The sequence below is a fragment of the Orcinus orca genome, chromosome 3, assembly GCF_937001465.1.
Source record: "Orcinus orca chromosome 3, mOrcOrc1.1, whole genome shotgun sequence".
Lineage (NCBI taxonomy): Eukaryota > Metazoa > Chordata > Mammalia > Artiodactyla > Delphinidae > Orcinus > Orcinus orca.
In genome coordinates, this window is record NC_064561.1 from 57,337,802 (window position 1) to 57,357,202 (window position 19,401).

Below are 19,401 nucleotides of genomic sequence, written 5' to 3' on the forward strand. Positions count from 1 at the left end.
CTCTCTGGGTTCTGCCATTCTCTCTTCCACTGCCTGCCACTCGTGGCTGGTAGGCAAGGATGACTCTTACAACCGGTAGGGAGGCGACCACTGATGTATCAGCAACCAGTTAACATATCAAAATAACCATCCGCTGTGCCCTTTTTGGCCTGAATGCCAGTATGTGCCCTCTCCCAGGCACTACACAAATCCTTGCCAGTGAATTGATTGAATTGTGGAGAGCTATGCTCAGGTGTCTTTATGGTTATAATACTTTCAAAGCTAGTAAATATGCTTGAGATTACAGTACAGTGGGTAATGTTATATGCACGCACACTGGGAGAAACAGCTTCTAGCCGTTTAAAATGTTTAGTACATCCTAAAGAAATCCCATTCTGCCTCCTCTTGCCATGCAAGTGCCAGGGCACTGGAAGGTGGGAGAGAATCATCTACCCATGTCCACTAGCAGTACCCCATCTTGAACTTCTTTATTGTCACTGTTTGGCTGTGAGCTATTTGGCAAGCTGTTTTGAAAGGCCCCAGTTTGTTAAATTCAAGAAACTCATGTAAGAAGCAGCGAGAAAAACAATCGAAGCAGCAATAAAACACAGGCTTACCCTGGCACATTACAGAAATGTTCCCTCTCCTTTTCCACCTCTCTCCCCAAGACATTACCCCCTGCCTCGAGCAAGTGGGAGATCTGAACTTCGTTGATGGAACCTGGTAGGCGGTGCCTACAGGGTCCCTGTTAGTATTGCTCAGGGACTGTCTGGGCCAGGCCAAGAGAGCTGAACCAGATGCTTACGGAGCAGAAAGACGGTGATCTGCCCACACGTGGGAAGTGGCAGCACATGAAGCCTTAGGGTTTTTCAGGGTCCTTCTATATTCATTGTATTTACTAATTCTTATAGGAGCCCTGCAAGGATATCTCTCTTTAAAAGCGCAGGAAGCCAACTCAGAAGGGTTCAGTCATTTGCCCAAGATCACAGAGCAAACAGATATAAAGCACTAGTTCTCAAGCCTAAGGATGCTGACTTCCTATGCAAGCCTTTCACATTAATAATAATCATCCCTGTTTGCAACGTATATGACAGCCAAAGGTTAATATACCTTGTTAGACACCTGCCCAATATCCATACCTAAACTGCATGTTACAAACGGAATCTCAGTTCTGTTCAGGGCAACAAGAAGCCCAATCGTGGATGGTAAGTAATTGATCTGAGCCAGTGGTTCTCAAAACTGAGCATATCAGAATTACCCAGAGAGTTTGTTAAAATACAAATCACTTATTGGACATACCCTCTGCAAATATTTTCTCCCATTCAGTGGGTTTTCTTTTCATCTTGTTAATGGTTTCCTTTGCTGTGCAAAAGCTTTTAAGTTTAATTAGGTCCAATTCATTTATTTTTTAGTTTGTTTCCTTTATCTGAGGAGACAAATCCCAAAAAACTATTGCTATGATTTAAGTCAAAGAGTGTTCTGCCTACATTCTCTCCTAGGAGTTTTATGGTTTCCAGTTTTACATTTAGGTCTTTAATCCATTTTGAGTTTATTTTTGTATATGGTGTGAGAAAATGTTCTAACAAGGGGTTAATATCCAAAATATATAATCAGCTCATACAATTCAATATCAAAAAAACAAAGCGCCCAATTTAAAAATGGGCAGAAGACCTAATAGACATTTTTCCAAAGAAGATATACTGTTGGCTAACATGAACATGAAAAAATGTTCAATATTGCTAACCATCAAAACCACAATAAGATATCATCTCATACCTTTAAGAAGATGTGGCACATACATACAGTGGAATATTACTCAACCATAAAAAGAAACGAAACACAGTTATTTGTAGTGAGGTGGATGGACCTAGAGTCTGTCATACAGAGTGAAGTCAGAAAGAGAAAAACAAATACCACACGCTAACGCATATATATGGAATCCAAAGAAAAACAAAAAAAAAATGGTACTGATGAACTTAGTTGCAGGGTAGGAATAAAGAGGTAGACATAGAAAATGGACTTGAGGACATGGGGTGGGAGGGCAAAGCTGGGGCGAAGTGAGAATAACATCGACATATATACACTAGCAAATGTAAAATAGTTAGCTGGTTGGAAGCAACAGCATAACACAGGGAGATCAGCTCGGTGCTTTGCGATGACCTAGAAGGGTGGGATGGGGGGAGGTGAGGGAGGTTCAAGAGGGAGGAGATATGGGGACATATGTATACATATAGCTGATTCACTTTGGTGTACAACAGAAACTAACACAGTATTGTGAAGCAATTATATGCCAATAAAGATCTATTAAAAATAATAATAATAAAAGAATGGCTATAAAGAGACCACAAATAACAAATGCTGGAGAGGGTGTGGAGAAAAGGAAACCCTCCTACATTGTTGGTGGGAATGTAAATTGGTGCAACCACTACGGAAAACAGTATGGAGGTTCCTCAAAAACCTAAAAATAGGACTACCATATGATCCAGCAATCCTACTCCAGGGTATATATCTGAAGAAAAGGAAAACGCTAATTCAAAGATATGTGTATCCTAATGTTCTTTACAGCACTATTTAAAATAGCCAAGATGCGGAAGCAATCTAAATGTCCATCAATAGATGAATGGATAAAGAAGATGTGGTAGAAATACACACATACATGCACAATGGAATATTACTCAGTCACAAGAGAGAGTGAAATTTTGCCATTTGCAACAATATAAGTAGACCTAGAGGGTCTGCTAACCTATGCTTAGTGCAATTAAGTCAGACACAGAAAGACAAATACTCTTATGTTATCACTTATATGTGGAATCCAAAAAAATCAAACATATGACTGAATATAACAAAACAGAAACAGTCTCACAGATATAGAGAACAAAGTACTGATTATTAGTGGGGAGGGGGATGGAGGAGGGGCAATACAGGGGTACGGGATTAAGAGATACAAACCACTATATAAAATCAATAAGCAACAAGGATATATTGTATATCACAGGGAAATATAGCCAATATTTTATAATAACTTTATTTTATTTTATTTTTTTTGCGGTACGCGGGTCTCTCACTGTTGCGGCCTCTCCCGTTGCGGAGCAGAGGCTCCGGACGCGCAGGCTCAGCGGCCATGGCTCACGAGCCCAGCCGCTCCGCGGCACGTGGGATCTTCCCGGACCGGGGCACAAACCCGCGTCCCCTGCATCGGCAGGCGGACTCTCAACCACTGCGCCACCAGGAAGCCCTATAATAACTTTAAATGGAGTATAATCCATAAAAATATTGAATCACTATGCAGTACACCTGAAACTAATATAGTACTGTAAATCAACTATACTTCAATAACACACACAAACGTCACTGTCCCTACTCCAAGCGGTTTGGATTCAGTAGGCCTGGGGTGAGGCCTAAGAATTAGCATGTGTAGCAAGCTCCCAGGTGATGGTGATGCTATTGGTCCAAAGACCTCTCTTGGAGAATCACTTGGCCAAAACTAATCATGACAGTCCTGGTCTACAGCTCCCTTGCAGCCAGGTATGGTCATGGATATCAGCAGTTCTGCCAGTAAGATATTAGGAGACAGCTGCCGGGGACTTCCAGGAACATTTTGCTTTCTTAATAAAAAGGAAAAGTATGGTTAGTGCCACCCTAGCCCTTTTTCTGCTTTGGACAGAGAGGTGATGCCTGGGACTGCAGCACACATCCTATGTCCATGAGGCAACAAGACAGCACTGTGGGGTTGCAGGGGGTAGGGGATGCAAAGAAGAAAAGTCTAGGTCACTCGTGACATGTCTGAACCCTGGACCAGCTACCTCTGAACTTCTTCCTCTTTTAGGAATCTAATCAACCAAATATCTTTATTGCTTAAACATCATTAGATTAAGCATCAGGTAGATGCTATTGTTATTTATAACTAAAAGCGATTGTAACCTATACAAAAAGTTTCTGCAAAACATTTTTCTTTTAATCAAACAATGGAAATTGGTGCTTCCCACTCCACAAAGGGGACCTTTACATTCATCAGTACATTCAGGCAGGCCCAGAGTAAGCATGATGTTGACTTAAAACAAGTTTCTGTTTTCTGGTGGGGATGCCTGGTTTTAAAAGTTTGGAGTCCATTGCCATAAATAACCAATGCTTTGAAAAACACTATGCTAGGTATTTAAAACATGTTTCTTAAATTAATATTGAGTGAAAGATGTGGACCAGATGTGAGGAAAACTGCCTAGAGATGTCAGCTTAGTTTCAAACTTGTCATTATAGACCCACCATGCCTGATATACAGTAATTGCCGCCAAAGACTAGATTCACTAAGCAAAACAAAACTTGAACTTCTGTACACATTTGTTGCTAGATTAGAGACATGACCTACCACTAAGTACTCCAAAATGTGTCCCAAAGGACAGAGGTTCCATAAAATGTTCCACCACCAAAAATAAGTTTGGGAAATGACGCATATTCTATCTCCCTCCAGTAGAAGTACAAAACACATGTTGATATTAAAGTCCTTGAAATAGTCCTACAGTAGAAAAATCTATTTAATGCAGCCTTTCCCAAACACACTTGGCCCACATTTTCCACCATTATATCCACTACTCTTTCAAAACATTTTGAGGAATGCTGACTTAGTAAAACAGTAGTCAAAAATTATTACTCTACCCAGACTTCCCTGGCAGTTCAGTGGTTAAGACTCCACGCTTCATTAAGATGCTGCATGCCTCACGGCACAGACCAAAAAAAAAGAAAAGACTCTGCCTGCGGCATGAGTAACATGGTAGAAAAGCTATTAAATACTGCAGTTGATCTGCTGGGCTTCAAACCCCAGCTCTGTCACATAAAGCCGTTGATTCTAAGATGTATTTTTTCACATTTATCATTTCCTAAAGTCATTTCTTAGTTTAACTGGCAGGATTTTTTTTCTTAGTGTAAATAAAATAATGGTGAATCTTACAATTAATGCCACCATTAATTACTTACCAAATTGGTAAAGCATTGTATATGACTTTGTACTAGTCACTTAACCAGGGTGTGCCTCAGTTTCCTCATTGGTAAAACTGGGATATTAAATGCTTCATAGAGTAAACGTGAAGATAAAATACTTCCTGGCACAATGTAAGTGCTCAGTAAATGCTAATTATCCTGATAACTATTTCAGGAACACTGAAAAGGCTTCCTATTCCCCAAACCCCTTCCTCATCTATCAATTCTTTAACAACGAATATTTTCCCCAAAAGATGTGAATCTGAAAATGCAAATCCCTCAGGGAGAAAGAACCACAGGCTGGTAGTCATGCTCAAGAATAAAGACTAAGAAAAGATGCTCTTCTGCAGACAGATTTTGACAGAGAGAAGAGGAAGTGGTCCCAAGGCACAAAAGGCAGGGAAAGAAACTGGGCCACATCTAGTGGGGGAAGCAGAGCAGTGAGGCTGGAGGCATGTTCTGTATGGTTTTTCTCAAGGTTAAATCAAGGCTTGTTTCCCCGGAGAGCCTCATATTACTCTTTGCTTAGAAACTGAGCATCCCCAGGAGGCTTCAGCCCATAAGAGAGCATCAGGTGCTCATCAACAGCCTCTTGAAACTAGACACAGGGGAGGCATCAGAAGGGAGATGGACTCAGAGACAGAAGACGGAGGAGGCCAGAGGCCAGCTTTTGTCTCTTCATTCTGCTGAGTATTTAGGCTAAGACGACCAGAGGCAGGGAATCACCTGAACAGTGCAGGCCCACTGAAAATTCTTAAAACTCAAAAACTACTCTTGAAAACCCAAAACCAAACTTTGAGGAAACCTCCTCTCTCTCTCCTTTGACAAATGTCTAATTATACGCCAATATCTTCTTCATCAGCAGCATCCTTCTCTTTAAATAAATGGGGGGGCTTCCCTGGTGGCGCAGTGGTTGGGAGTCCGCCTGCCAATGCAGGGGACATGGGTTCGTGCCCCAGTCCGGGAGGATCCCACATGCCGCGGAGCGGCTGGGCCTGTGAGCCATGGCCGCTGAGCCTGCGCGTCCGGAGCCTGTGCTTCGCAACGGGAGAGGTCGCAACAGTGAGAGGCCCGCGTAGCGCAAAAAAAAAAAAAAAAAAAAAAAATGGGGCCATCCTTCTGATGGAGCCTCCTTTCCTTTTCCTAGGGAATCTTCAAAAATATAACCAAGGAGGGGTAGCGAAGAAATATTTAATGGATCAAGCACAAGTCTCAGAGACAGAAGAGCTCTAAGACAGTCTCAGCCATTTGCTGGCTATGTGACCTTGGACAAGTCACTTAATCTCACTGAGGCTCACCTGCAAGGTAAAAACAATGCCCTTCACCTTGCCTACTGCATGAAGGTGCCATAAACATCAAGTTAAATAATACAGGTGAAAGCACTCAACAAAAAGTAAGTAACTAAAGGAGGCAAGACAAGTTATTGAAGATTAAAGTTTAATGTTTCCTTTGTCCTAATAATCCCATATTTTGGGACTCTATCCTATAAAAATATAAGCATCTGTATGAAAGGAGTTATGTATGAGGATGTTTATTACAGATCAGCTGGTACAGGAAGGGAGAGAGGAAAGGAAAAGGAGAACGAATTTGAAAATTATTTGAATGCTCTTCAACAGGGGACTGGCCAAATAATTTTATGGTGTATCCATATGATGAAATACTATGAAGCTATTATTTATTTTTATGATTCTATTCATAAAGTGTTTACACTTTTTTTCCTTTGAGTAGCCTCATGTGGCTTACTCATTTTGATAGTCATCAATGGTGCTTAAATGAAGCTATTATTATTTGAGTGAGATTTATATCCTGACCTAGAGCATTTTCTGATATGCCTTTTAAGTCAAAAGAGCAAATAATATATAGAGTTTGGGTTCTATTATTTTATTTTAAAAAAGAAAAAGGGGAAGAAATTTGTATACTTGTAGCAGGATTTTTAAAATGTGTGGAAAAATACAGACCGAACTATTAGCATTGGTTATCTGGAAAGGATGGGATTAAAGAGGAAGGTTATTAATGTTACCCTCATGCACCTCTGAATTGTTTAATATGATAAAAATAAATATGCATTACTTTTATAATGTGAAAAATCCAGTAATGCTAAGGGAAGGGAGGGAGGGAGGAAGGGAGTAGACAGAGGGAGGGAGAAAAGGGGAGAAGAAAGGGGAAAAGAAAAAAAAGATAAAGAAAGATCTGTGATCTTTGACCAAAGTAGATGGAAGCCTTATATGTCTACACAGCTTCCAGGATCATGCCTGGTTCTGTATGGATACTAGGAATTTTAGGCATGGCACTGACCTAATAGATCATGACTCTGAATTACCTGTTCCCTCCTCCTTCAGAGTCTGCCAGGTTCCCAGGGGTCCAGAGAGAAGACTCTCTTTGTTGTTACAATTCAGGATGAACTTTTACTTTCCAAATTGAATGTCTATGGCATCTCCCTTGAATAACAAATGTAAAACTCATTTGCCTACCATATTTACCTTTCTCTCTCTGATATGTGAGCTTCTCATGCCCCTAGAGCTCTTTGGAGTTTTCCCCTAGAGGAACAGACACAGGGAGGATCCTGTATTCTGCATCCTTGGCCAGCATGACACCAGAGATGTGCATACACACATTGCTTCCTGGATCCCACCCTGTCCTCAGCTCAGCTCTCAGATTCCATGCCAGCAAAGTATACAAATATCTTAGTAGCTGCCACAAGCAGCTCTTGAGTTTTTATCAGCTGGAGATCTACGATGCATCAGCACAAAGCTTCAAAGGTCCTTGGAGGTAGAATGATGCAGTAGAAAACACTCAAGACTCAAACACTTTTTAAAATGATAAAACACTGTGCTGGTGAAAGTGGAGAGAGAAGGGCACACTCACATCCTATTGGTTTGAGGATAAACAGCTACCCTATCTCTGAAAAGCAGCTTGGTAATACAGCTGAAGGATCTTAAAAATGTTTCTATATTTTAAAGAAATTTGCTTTCCTAACGAAATAATCAAGAAATAGCAAAAATGTTTATGTATGTATCTCAAATGGTTGTTGTGGCAATTAATAAGTTAATTTATGTAAAGTGCTTAGAATAGTTCCAGGTACCTAGAAAGCCCTGTATAACTATTAGCTAATAATAATAACTGTTATCCTTTCCCTCTTTAAATTTCCCTTGCTTTTTAACCTTCTAAGATACCTTTGTATTATATTTATAACCAAGAAAAAATATTTTAAAATATAGATGTCAATCTTAAGGAAATAACCTAAAATTTTTAAATGCTTTATGCCCAACCATGTTCATATTATCATTTATAATCATGACAAGCTAGAAATAACTTCCATGTTCAAAAACAAGGGATTGATTAAGTAAATGACAATGCCTCCTTATGAGGCACCACTTGGCAGAAATTAAAAATGATAATCCTGAGGAATTTTAATAACTTTTGGAAATGCTAATGTTCTTAAATTAGGAAGGGAAAAAGGACACAAGATCATATACATATACTTTCAACTGTGGTCCAAAAAAAATGAGGGATGGGGGAGTGAGGAGGGGCCTAGAAGAAATTCTTACAAAATGTTAGCTAATACCTTCTTCCTACACCTAAATCCCAACTCCTTAATGGGGTTCAATAAATTCCAAGGTATATAAACTTTCAGGGAATAAGCAGATGACAGTTTCTTAAAACAGGGGGCCCAGAATAGCCCTCTGCCCACAGAACTCATGGAACATTAAAGCAGGAAGAGGCCTTGGAGGGGACGGTGGTACATGGCATGGGGGAAGGTGCAAGAGTTGTGGAGTAAGACCAACCAGCCTTCAAATCCTACCTGCACTCTACACCCTCTGGTGGCCGGGCAGGTGATTTAACCTCTCTCAAGCTCTATTTCTTCCTCAGTAAATTGGCAGTAAGCAGAGTACCTACACTATACATAAATAAAGCCATGAATGATGAATAAAGCTACAAACTATACGTAACATGAATAAAGCTACAAACTATACCTAACATGTTCTCAGCACCTATGAACTGGAGAGGCAGTGATGGTGGCCTTTCCAAGAGCCTCTGTCTCACCATGAGTAAATTGTGGCCTTAAGAGGTAAAGTGACTTGTCCAAGTCACTCACCAAAACTCAATCAAAACAGACCCCAAGGGGCTTCCCTGGCGGCGCAGTGGTTGAGAGTCCGCCTGCCGATGCAGGGGACACGGGTTCGTGCCCCGGTCCGGGAAGATCCCACATGCCGCGGAGCGGCTGGGCCCGTGAGCCATGGCCGCTGGGCCTGCGCGTCCAGAGCCTGTGCTCCGCAACGGGAGAGGCCACAACAGTGAGACACCCGCATACCGCAAAAAAAAAAAAAAAAACAGACCCCAAGCCTCCCATTTCCTGTTCTCTGGGCAAGAACTTCCTCCCTTGAGTCCCTTTTTTCTTGCTTTGCCCCCTCCGGCTCCATTTTCCCTTTTGGAAACAGCTGAAATTATCACTTTGATATTTAAAAACGCAAGTTACTAATATGTGCCCAAAGTAATAAATGTTTTAGAGTTTCAATTAAATTAAATGCAGGAAAGCTGGATCCCTTTTCTATATCTAATGACTCACACAGACCCATTGCCCCACTACCCATTAATTCTAACAAGGTCAGCTCATTACCAGAGTCTCCCCATTACTGCGTAATGAACCTGGGCAGGGTATGCCGTGAGCAGACCCACAGACAGACCAGAAGCCTGAGCCTCTGGAGTTTCTGTGCCATCCTCTCGCCCATTGAAACTCAGGCCTCAGAGCTGAGGGCAGTTCATACACACAAAGGCCAGAGGTGCCAGGGAAATGTATCTGAGACTTACACGTCTAGCCTAGACATCAGGTAGCCCCAGCTCCCATTTCTCCTGATGCTACAGCACAGCAATCTTCCACAGTGTGTTTCCCATCTGTTGTTTCTTTCTCCCAAGCTAGAATCTCTACTTCTTCTTTTTTTTTCTTTTTTTAAGCCACACCACGCGGCACATGGGATCTTAGTTCCCCGACCAGGGATCAAACCCGTGCCCCCAGCAGTGGAAGCACAGAGCCCTAACAACTGGTCCGCCAGGGAAGTCCCTAGAATCTCTACATCTTAAGGGATTACTCCTTAATACTTATTGACCATCTACCCTGTGTCAAGCACAGTGCCAGACACCATTATTATCACCATCTTGCAGATGAGGAAAATGAATCCCAACCTCAGAGTGGTTAAGTAGTTTGCCCAAGGACACACAGTTAATAAGTAGCAGGGATGGAATTTGAGCCCTGATTCCAAGCCCCATAGTCTTAACTGCCAAGTTTTTCCTCTCTCTTCTGAGAGGCATTCCAAATGGATTGGAGACAGGGACCACCCATCTTATTCCCTGTTGCATCTCCAGTGTACCCCATACGGCTGATGTGAGGATCAATGAGATAATGGAAGAAAAGCGCCTTGACAAAGTGTAGAGATTATTGGTGCTAACACATAAGCAAATATGATTATAGTGCTGGGCACTCAGTAGATGATCATTAACTATTTAGAATGAGAGAACTTTATATCTTAACTTCAGAAAACACCTGTCACAACTGTCTCATTTTTAAGGAGAGGAAAAATAATTTGTTTAAGATGATGAAAGTAATTAAAAACAGAAGAGGGGTTGAGTTCAAGTCTGTTCTCCCTTCTCCTCCCCAGTGGCTTTAAAAGCCAGTTCCCTGTGGTGCTGGAGCTTTGCAGAGTTTGGGGGGAACCCCTACAGAATGAGGAAGATGATAAGGACTGACTATAGTTCCCCACAATGTCACTCCTCCAACCCGGGTGCCTCTGCTTTTATGCATCTTTAAACTGGGCTTCTGTACAGGAGTTCATGCGACAAAGGGCTCTAGTGGTTTAAAGAAAAATGTTCAAAAAGTGGACTTTATATTTCACTGTTGGATCATGCAGAACTACATAGAGAAATATGAGAGATTTTACACACCCCTCTCAAAACTGACAGATCAAGTAAACGAAAAATAAACAAAGATATAGAAGATATTCTTGATGCAATGAATAACCTAGACCTAGTAAAATATATGAAACTTGGCACCCATCAAATGAGGAACATGAACGCTTTCTAGCACTTACTGTAACTTTTACAAAAATAAGGGACACAAAGGAAGGTCCCAAATATCCCAAAGAATCAACATCATGTGGAATCTGTTCTCTGATCACAGCAGAATAAAATTAACAATTTTAATGACAGCTTAAAAATTCAATGTATCTACAAACTAAAACAAAAATATTGCTGCTGAATAATCCGTGGGTTAAAGACAAATCCAAGAATGAAATTATAAAACACTTCTACTCAAAAAACAAGGAAATCGGGCTTCCCTGGTGGTGCAGAGGTTGAGAGTCCGTCTGCCGATGCAGGGGACACGGGTTCATGCCCCGGTCCGGGAAGATCCCACATGACACGGAGCGGCTAGGCCAGTGAGCCATGGCCGCTGAGCCTGCGCGTCCGGAGCCTGTGCTCCGCAACGGGAGAGGCCACAACAGTGAGAGGCCCGCGTACCGCAAAAACAAAAACAAACAAAAACAAAAACAAGGAAATCAATGCATATCAAAACTTGTAGAAAATGGCAAAGCAGTACTAAAAGAAAAATTCTAGTTTTAAATATAATTAACAGAAACAAAAAAATCGAAGGAGCAAGCTAAGTGTTCAACTCAACAAAATAAAAGAGTATAAGATACACCAAAAGATACAGTGAATTACAGAAAAATGGAGAAGAGTGTGGAGATTCCTTAAAAAACTAAAAATAGAACTACCATATGACCCAGCAATCCTGCTGCTGGGCATATACCCTGAGAAAACCATAATTCAAAAAGACACATGCACCCCAGTGTTCATTGTAGCACTATTTACAATAGCCAGGACATAGAACAACCTAAATGTTCATTGACAGATGAATGGATAAAGAAGATGTAGTACATATATACAATGGAATATTACTCAGCCATAAAAAGGAATGAAATTGGGTCACTTGTAGAGATGTGGATGGACCTAGAATCTGTCAGAGTGAAGTAAGTCAGAAAGAGAAAAACAAGTATCATATATTAACGCATATACGTGGAATCTAGAAAAAGGTTACAGATGAACCTATTTGCAGGGCAGGAACAGAGATGCAGATGTAGAGAATGGACATGCAGACACGGAGGAGGGCAGAGGGGATGTGATGAATTGAGAGATTGGGATTGACATATATACACTACCCTGTGTAAAACAGATAGCCAGTGGGAACCTGCTGTATAGCGCAGGGAGCTCTGGGGTGACCTAGATGGGTGGGATGGGGGGAATAGGAGGGAGGTGATATATGTATACATATAGCTGATTCACTTCGTAGTACAGCAGAAACTAACACAATATTGTGAAGCAACTATACCCCAATTAAAAAAAATTTTAATGTAAAAAAAGAAAAATATAGAAACGAATATAAAAATAAAAAATAATAACAAAAATGAAAAAAATCAAAAATGGGGCTTGAAAAATAGTAATAATGTGGGCAAACTCTGGAATGACTGATTTAAAAGTTTAAAAGATACCATGCAGTTTTAAAACCACAGATATTAAATATAAATTTTTTTCTTTTTAAATTATAAACCATATGTGAATAAAACAAGAAAATCTAAATGAAATATGTAAATTTCTTAAACTATATATAATTAACAAAATTGGTGCAAAAATAAGTATAAAACTTAAGTAATCTAATTAGTCATTAAAGAAATTAAGAAGATAATAAAAGTCCTTCCTTCTCTCCAAAAAAAGGCACCAGGATTAGATGATTTGATAGAAGACTTCTAACAAACTTTCGAGGAAGACATAACAATCCCTCTTTTATGCAAATTGTTTTTTAAAAAGAAAGAGAGAGAGAGAGAAAGAGAGAGATTTTCAATCTATTTTTATGAGGCTTATAAAACTTTACCAAAAGCTAGGAAAGAAAATTATAAGTAAAGAAAAATTATATGACTATTCATTTAATCATATATATGAAAATTTTGAGTAAAATGTTAGCTTTTAATTTTTTGGAAAAAGTCTCTCATGACCAACCAGGATTTATTCAAGAAAAGCAAATATGGTTAAACATAAGAAAAAAATCATCCATATCATTTTCTACAATCATGCACAAAAGGAGAAAAAGTCACATTCTCATCTCAATAGTTATAGAAAAGGCATTTTATAAATTTCAATACTTATTTATGAAAAACTCTCAGAAAACTAGGAGTTGAAAGAACTTTCCTTAAGTCGATAAAAGCTATATTCCATAGACCTACATCAAATATTCAATTTAATGAAAACCCTTTAGATATATTCTTCTAAAATCTTCAAATCTTCTTTAAATCAAGAATAAGCTAAGGTTTCAACTATCACCAGTACCATTCAAAATAATACTGGAAACCTTGCCCAATTCAATAAGACAAGAGAGATAGGGGTTTCCCTGGTGGCACAGTGGTTAAGAATCTGCCTGCCAATGAAAGGGACAAAGGTTTGAGCCCTGGTCGGGGAAGATCCCACATGCTGCTGGGCAACTAAGCCCGTGTACCACAACTACTAAGCCTGCACTCTAGAGCCCGTGAGCCACAACTACTGAGCCTACGTGCCACAACTATTGAAGCCCGCGTGCCTAGAGCCCGTGCTCCGCAACAAGAGAAGCCACCGCAATGAGAAGCCCACACACCGCAATGAAGAGTAGCCCCCGCTCGCTGCAGCTAGCGAAAGCCACACACAGCAACGAAGAACCAAAAGCAGCCAAAAATAAAATAAATAAATGTATATTAAAAAAGAGAGATAAAAGCATAATATTAGAAGGAAAGAGACAAAACTGTCATTATTAGCAGATGATATAATTATCTGTATTTTAAAAACCGACATAATCAAGAAACAAACTAGAAGAACTAATAACAGAATTTGGTAAAATTGCCAGATTTAAGATAAATTTATAAAATGCAATAAATAGCATGTGTCTACACCAGCAATAACCAATAGAAAACCGAAATTTATTTACAACAGGAACAAAAATGATAAAATAGTTAAGAGCAATAAAGGAAGAATGTATACCACTATTATTTCAAAATATATTTAATGGCATAAAAGAAGAATTGAAGAAAGAGAGGGTTATGTTCATGGATGCAATTACTTCACATTTGTAATGATGTTAATTTTCCCCTTATTTATCTATTAACTCTGTGTAATTCTAATTTAAATTTCAGGAGAATTTTCTAAGAAATGTGACAAATCATATCCTTCAAATGAATCCTCCTCCCTTTATAAAAACAAGCAAGTTGGTTTCTGTTTCCTATAGCTAAGGGTAAAATAACTCTAACATGAATTACATTACTAGAATTTAAGAAAGGAGACCTAGAGGCCAGGACAATGACTATGATACTCTTGTAAGACTTCTGGCAATTTTCATCGTGTCCATATCTGTCATTGTTGTGACACCCCCATTCTCTATAGCCTCAGGTTCTCAATCTGCAAAGCAATCTCTGGCAATGTTTTACAATGTCTGTTTCAAAACACCAACCGGGGTTAGTGTTTGGAAATCAGAACCCTGCCCTGCCCAGATCTCCTGTGGTGAATATCTGCTGCATTCAGTCTTCCTGACTTCTGTATTTCTTCTTCATGGACACTTTCCTTCCCCACCCCCCAAGTGATGCTGGTGATGCTAATCACTCAAGTGATCTTGCTTTCTCTACTACTCAGATGGCCAACTTGTGTACCCCTTCTCTTTGGACACCTCTTGTGAGCATGTGACCCAAGCAAGGCTAATCAGAGTCCATTCAGGAGTTGACATGAAACTGAAAGAGAAGCTCTGGGACTCTTTCCACTGGGATCAATGTTTGTGATCAATATCTTGTATCAATGATACAAGCCTAGAGTTCCTAGACCTATTTTTACCACCATGTGGAGAAAGCCTCCCTACGGATGAAGCCAATATATACATAAGAAGAACTTTAAAAAAGAGAGAGGGAGCTTTACTGACAAATAGTTTAACTGCTAAGTCCAGCCATGCCTGAAGCCAACACACCCCTTTGATCTCCCAAGTAGGAAAGCCATTAACAGTTGTTTAGTTTCTACTTAAGTTGGTTTGAATTAGCTTTCTATTACTTGTAACAGAATGAGCCCTAATTAGTCTGCATATTACAACAGAAGCTCTAAGCAAGTGTTTCAGTTTTATAAGCTCCCTGGGAGAGTCTGTTACACACTCAAGTTTAAGAATTAATCTATGGCTTCTTCAGGATCTAAATGACAGGAACTAGAGCAGAATACTGGGTTTAAGCAAAATGAACATACAACCCATGATCTAGCCCCTGCCTGCCTCTCTAACTTAGATTCATGCCATTTTCTACCTCTCCCACAGGGGGCTTCTTTTAGTTCCTCCAACAGGACATTGCTTACCTCAGGACACTTGCATGTGCTTATCCCCTCATTCTTCAAACACAGCTTGCTGATTCTCCATTTTTAGGTCCCAGATTAACTCTCAGAGAGTCCTTTCCTAACCGCCTCATGGAAAGGAGGTCACCTCTCTCACTATCCATTATCTTTTTCACCTTGGTTTTCATTCACAGCTTTTACCAAGTTTATAACTACTTATTAGTCAACCTGTTTTTGTCTGCTTCCCCTATTAGAATGTAAGCACCAAGAGAGTGAGCACCGAGTGTCTTGATCACCATTATCTTCCCCATGCCTGGCACACAGCCTGATGCCTAGCAGGGTTTCCAGTAAATATATTTGAGTAAACGAATGAATCACCACTTACCCATCAGCCCTCCTCGGGAAAAGCAAGGAAGGGAAGCCAGCATTCACTCATCACCTCCCTCAGCTGAGTCAAGCAACAAAGAGAAAAGAAAAGGGGGTAGGAGAAGAAATGGGCAACATGCTTCCACGGGAATCTGCAGATCTGTATGATGTGCCGACCCTGTACCTGCTTCTGAGAGGAACACAGAATCATCAGGTAACCCACAGCAAGACGTGGTCCCTGTCTTCAAAAAGCTTCTCATCCGGCTAGAGAAACCTTTAAAATAAGGAGCTACTAGGGCAGAGGGAGAAACGCACAAGAACAGCAACTCCAAAATTACACTTCATCTTTGCAGACACTATTAACATCTCACGGCAAAATAATTTGTGAACCTAACAGAGAACACAGAGAGGGGAAGAACAGATGCATCTCGACCATACCAAGGGGGAAAAGCTGCAATTAAACACACATCCCTTATTCAACAGCCCGCAGGCTCTACGGCTAGGCTCGGGGCTGGTGCCGCGTTTCTTTCTTCCTCGGTAACTTAGTCTCATTTTCCCCTTCTGGCGCCTTATTTCAGTAATGGGTTTGTTATTATAGCTCCGAAGTCAGAGCGACACATGAGAACAGGGGAAATGAGAGGAAGAAAAAGAGCTGAACGTGAGCAGAAGGCTCTTGCCTGAGAGCTCTTGCTACATTAAGATACAGAGGGAGGACGGTGTCCTCTCACTCATATTTGCCTTTCTCCTTCTGTGGCGCTCTCTGAAATGAGCTGCAGGGTAACAGAAGAGGCTGTCTTTGGGAGTGTGTCTGTTCAGATCCCTGAAAGAATTAAATTACGTTCAAGAAGCACATACTTAGGTCCCTATTAGGTGAAGGAAAGGAGGAGGGACCTTATAGGTAGTAAATGTCGCTTCCCTGCCAGGCTCTACTCTGGGTGCTGAGAAAACACTGGTAAAGAAGAAAGCCGATGCCCCTCACCCCATGGTACTTATACACTAGTGAGGAGAGAGACAGATAAACAAATAAGACAGATAAGACAGAAAAAAACCAAAAATACAAGATCGCAGGATAGATGCAGGCGAATCTGAAATTCCATCCTGCCTAGAAGATGTTTCACCTGGGAAAGTGAGCTTACAGGAAACACTGAGTCCGCAGATCAGTAAACAGGAGTCTGGAGAGTGACAGGAACCTAAGAATGGATGAGTCGGAGCTCCCTGAGGACAGAGGGGATCCTCACCTCAACCAGCTGACACACCAGCCACAGGGACTTGAAGGGCTGTGACTTCTAACAAAAAACCACTGCTCCCTCCCCAGCTTTGTGTAGCTGTCTTCACGCACTGAAACTCTTACGTCTTTTAATTATATTAAAGAAACGTGCGTCCTTTGCCCAGGTGTGTTAGTATCTCTTATCAGTCACAGTCACCCTTGAGACAACCATACAAAGGTAATTTCAGAGAGTGACAGAAGTCTAAGGAGGAAACGAAACCGGGGAATGTGACACTGAGGGCCTGGGAAGGGGAAAACAACATTCACTTGGGTGTTGGAGCAAGGCCTCCCTGAGAAGGGCATGAAAGGAGGCCGCCAGGGCCAAGACCAGATGGAGGGCACAGCAAAGGCAAGCGCCTGGGGGTGGAAGCAAGACTGAGCATTCGAGGGGCAGAGTGAAGGTCATGTGGCTAAAGTGGTGCTTCAGGTGTGATGCCCCCAGACCAGCAACATCAGCATCCCGTGGGAACTTCTGAGAAGGGAACATTCTTGGGTCTCACGCAAGAGTCAGAAACTCCGGGAGTGCAGCCCAGCCATGTGTGTTTAACAAGCCCTCCAGGTGATTCTGAGGCACATGCAGTGTGAGAGCCACGAGGCTGGAGGATGGTAAGAGAAGAGTGGACTTGGAGGAAGTGCTGAGCCAAAGCCTCCTTTAGAAGTGAATTCCCAAATCAGGACAGTAAGCCGGCCGGTTCATCTGAGATTTTCATCGTCGGATCCTCAGCATCTACCATGTTGCCTACTACAGAGTAAATGCTTCATACCTGTTTATTGAACAAATAAATTAATATAAATATTGAGCCTCTACTTTGGTCGGATACTAGTTACTGGGCAAAGTTAGGTAAGATCAACAGTAGCTTATGATCTACAAGTGGAAAGAGACAAAGGAAAAAATGAGACCACTAGAATCAGATGCACTGATATTGACAAGAATCGAGAGGCGAAGATATCTTGAAGCAAGGAGGGTCAGAAAAACGAAAAAGCAGACAGAAGAGCTCAATAAGCACAAAGGCGGCAGCATTTAGTTTGGGGGCAAACAGTGTAGTTCATTAACCCCCTAGGGAACGACTATATTAATGGCATGGAACAACTATCATTCACTTGTTGTCTCCAAGTAAACCAGAAATGGTATATTGACTCAATCGATTAGAAAAACACACACACACACACACAAAAATAAGAGTCTCTACTTATATAGAAGAATCCTCAGCTTTAAGGAAAATTCCACTACCCAAAATGCTTCATTTCCTGAGTCATTTTAGATGGCCAAGATTTTTACGTATTGCTATTATTTCTATTACCAAAGCGCTCTCACAGCCCATAGTAGGGGATATTGGTGCTAACCAGGTGCACCTGGAAGCTGTCCAGAGGCCCCCTCTGAGAGCCTCCTGAGCCAATGCGAGCAGGGAAGCCCAAGCCAGCTAAGCCCCTCTAGCTGTCAGGACGTCCAGTAGGGCATGAGTCATTCTGAGACCAGAGGCCAGCCTCTCTATTGAACCTCTCCATAACAGAGTGGATTTTAATAGACTCTTCATCGCCTCCTTCCTTCCTCCCCTTCTGGCAGTTGGCAAATTCCTGGGATGAAAGCACCTCCCAAGTTTCTTTCATTCACCTCTGTCTCCAGATCAGAGACAGCCTGGCCCACATAAGAGAACATGGGAGCCATCAAGAGAAGCCTCACCTTCCTCTGGCCACTTCCCAGGGAAAAAGTCCTTGACTGTCTAATCCAAATCCTTCCTGCTGCATGAAGCTCTTTTTCTCCGACTGAATTTGGAAGATCCCTCAGCTAACGAGGAAAAAAAAAAAAAAGAAGTACTTCATTATGGATGTAGCTGTTCACAATTGATTTTCCTTCTTCATCTACATTTCCATACCTTGAATATTTGTCTTACTATTTTTTTTTCTATCACTATTCTCCTGTCAACAGTCTATGTTTCATTAAGGACTCACTTCCTATATTAGTGAAAATACCAATGAAATAGCCCTGGAAGTTATTTTCGGTGCGTCTAGCGTGTGCGCGTGCATGCACACACACCACACACACACACACACACACACACACACAAAGAAGATATTAATAAACAGACCTAGACTCCAAATCATCAAAGGTATCTACACATGAACTGGGCTGTCTAGAGAGTCTGGGCTGTCTACAGCATTCCCTGTAATCAGGAGGTAAGGTTACTTCTGGTCAGTAGTTCAAGGAACAGTTGAAATATTGGATCAGATATCCCCAGAAGTCCTTCCTTGCTGAACTGCTGTGACATTCCGTGATGCGGTGAGCCTCCAAGCTTGAACATGAATTTGAGCAGGAGCTAAGAGGAGAACAGGGAGGGAGTAGCACAGGTTTGCTGGGTTTATCTGGTGCCAAAATATATGCTAGGCGTATTCGGAGAGTCCGGCGTTGGCAGTGCAGTGGCATCTGTGATGGCATCATCATCACCATTGCA

The 19,401-nt window shown here is 41.2% G+C and overlaps 1 long non-coding RNA gene across 1 annotated transcript in view; it reads right to left on the reverse strand.

The window, feature by feature from the left end:
• Window positions 1–18,808, reverse strand: part of LOC125963944 (uncharacterized) — a 117,343-nt gene extending 98,535 nt beyond the window's left edge. The window contains exon 1 of the long non-coding RNA XR_007476409.1: window positions 18,633–18,808. This is a non-coding gene — a long non-coding RNA (uncharacterized LOC125963944). The remainder of the gene's footprint in view (window positions 1–18,632) is intronic.
• Between the last annotated feature and the right edge of the window lie 593 nt (window positions 18,809–19,401).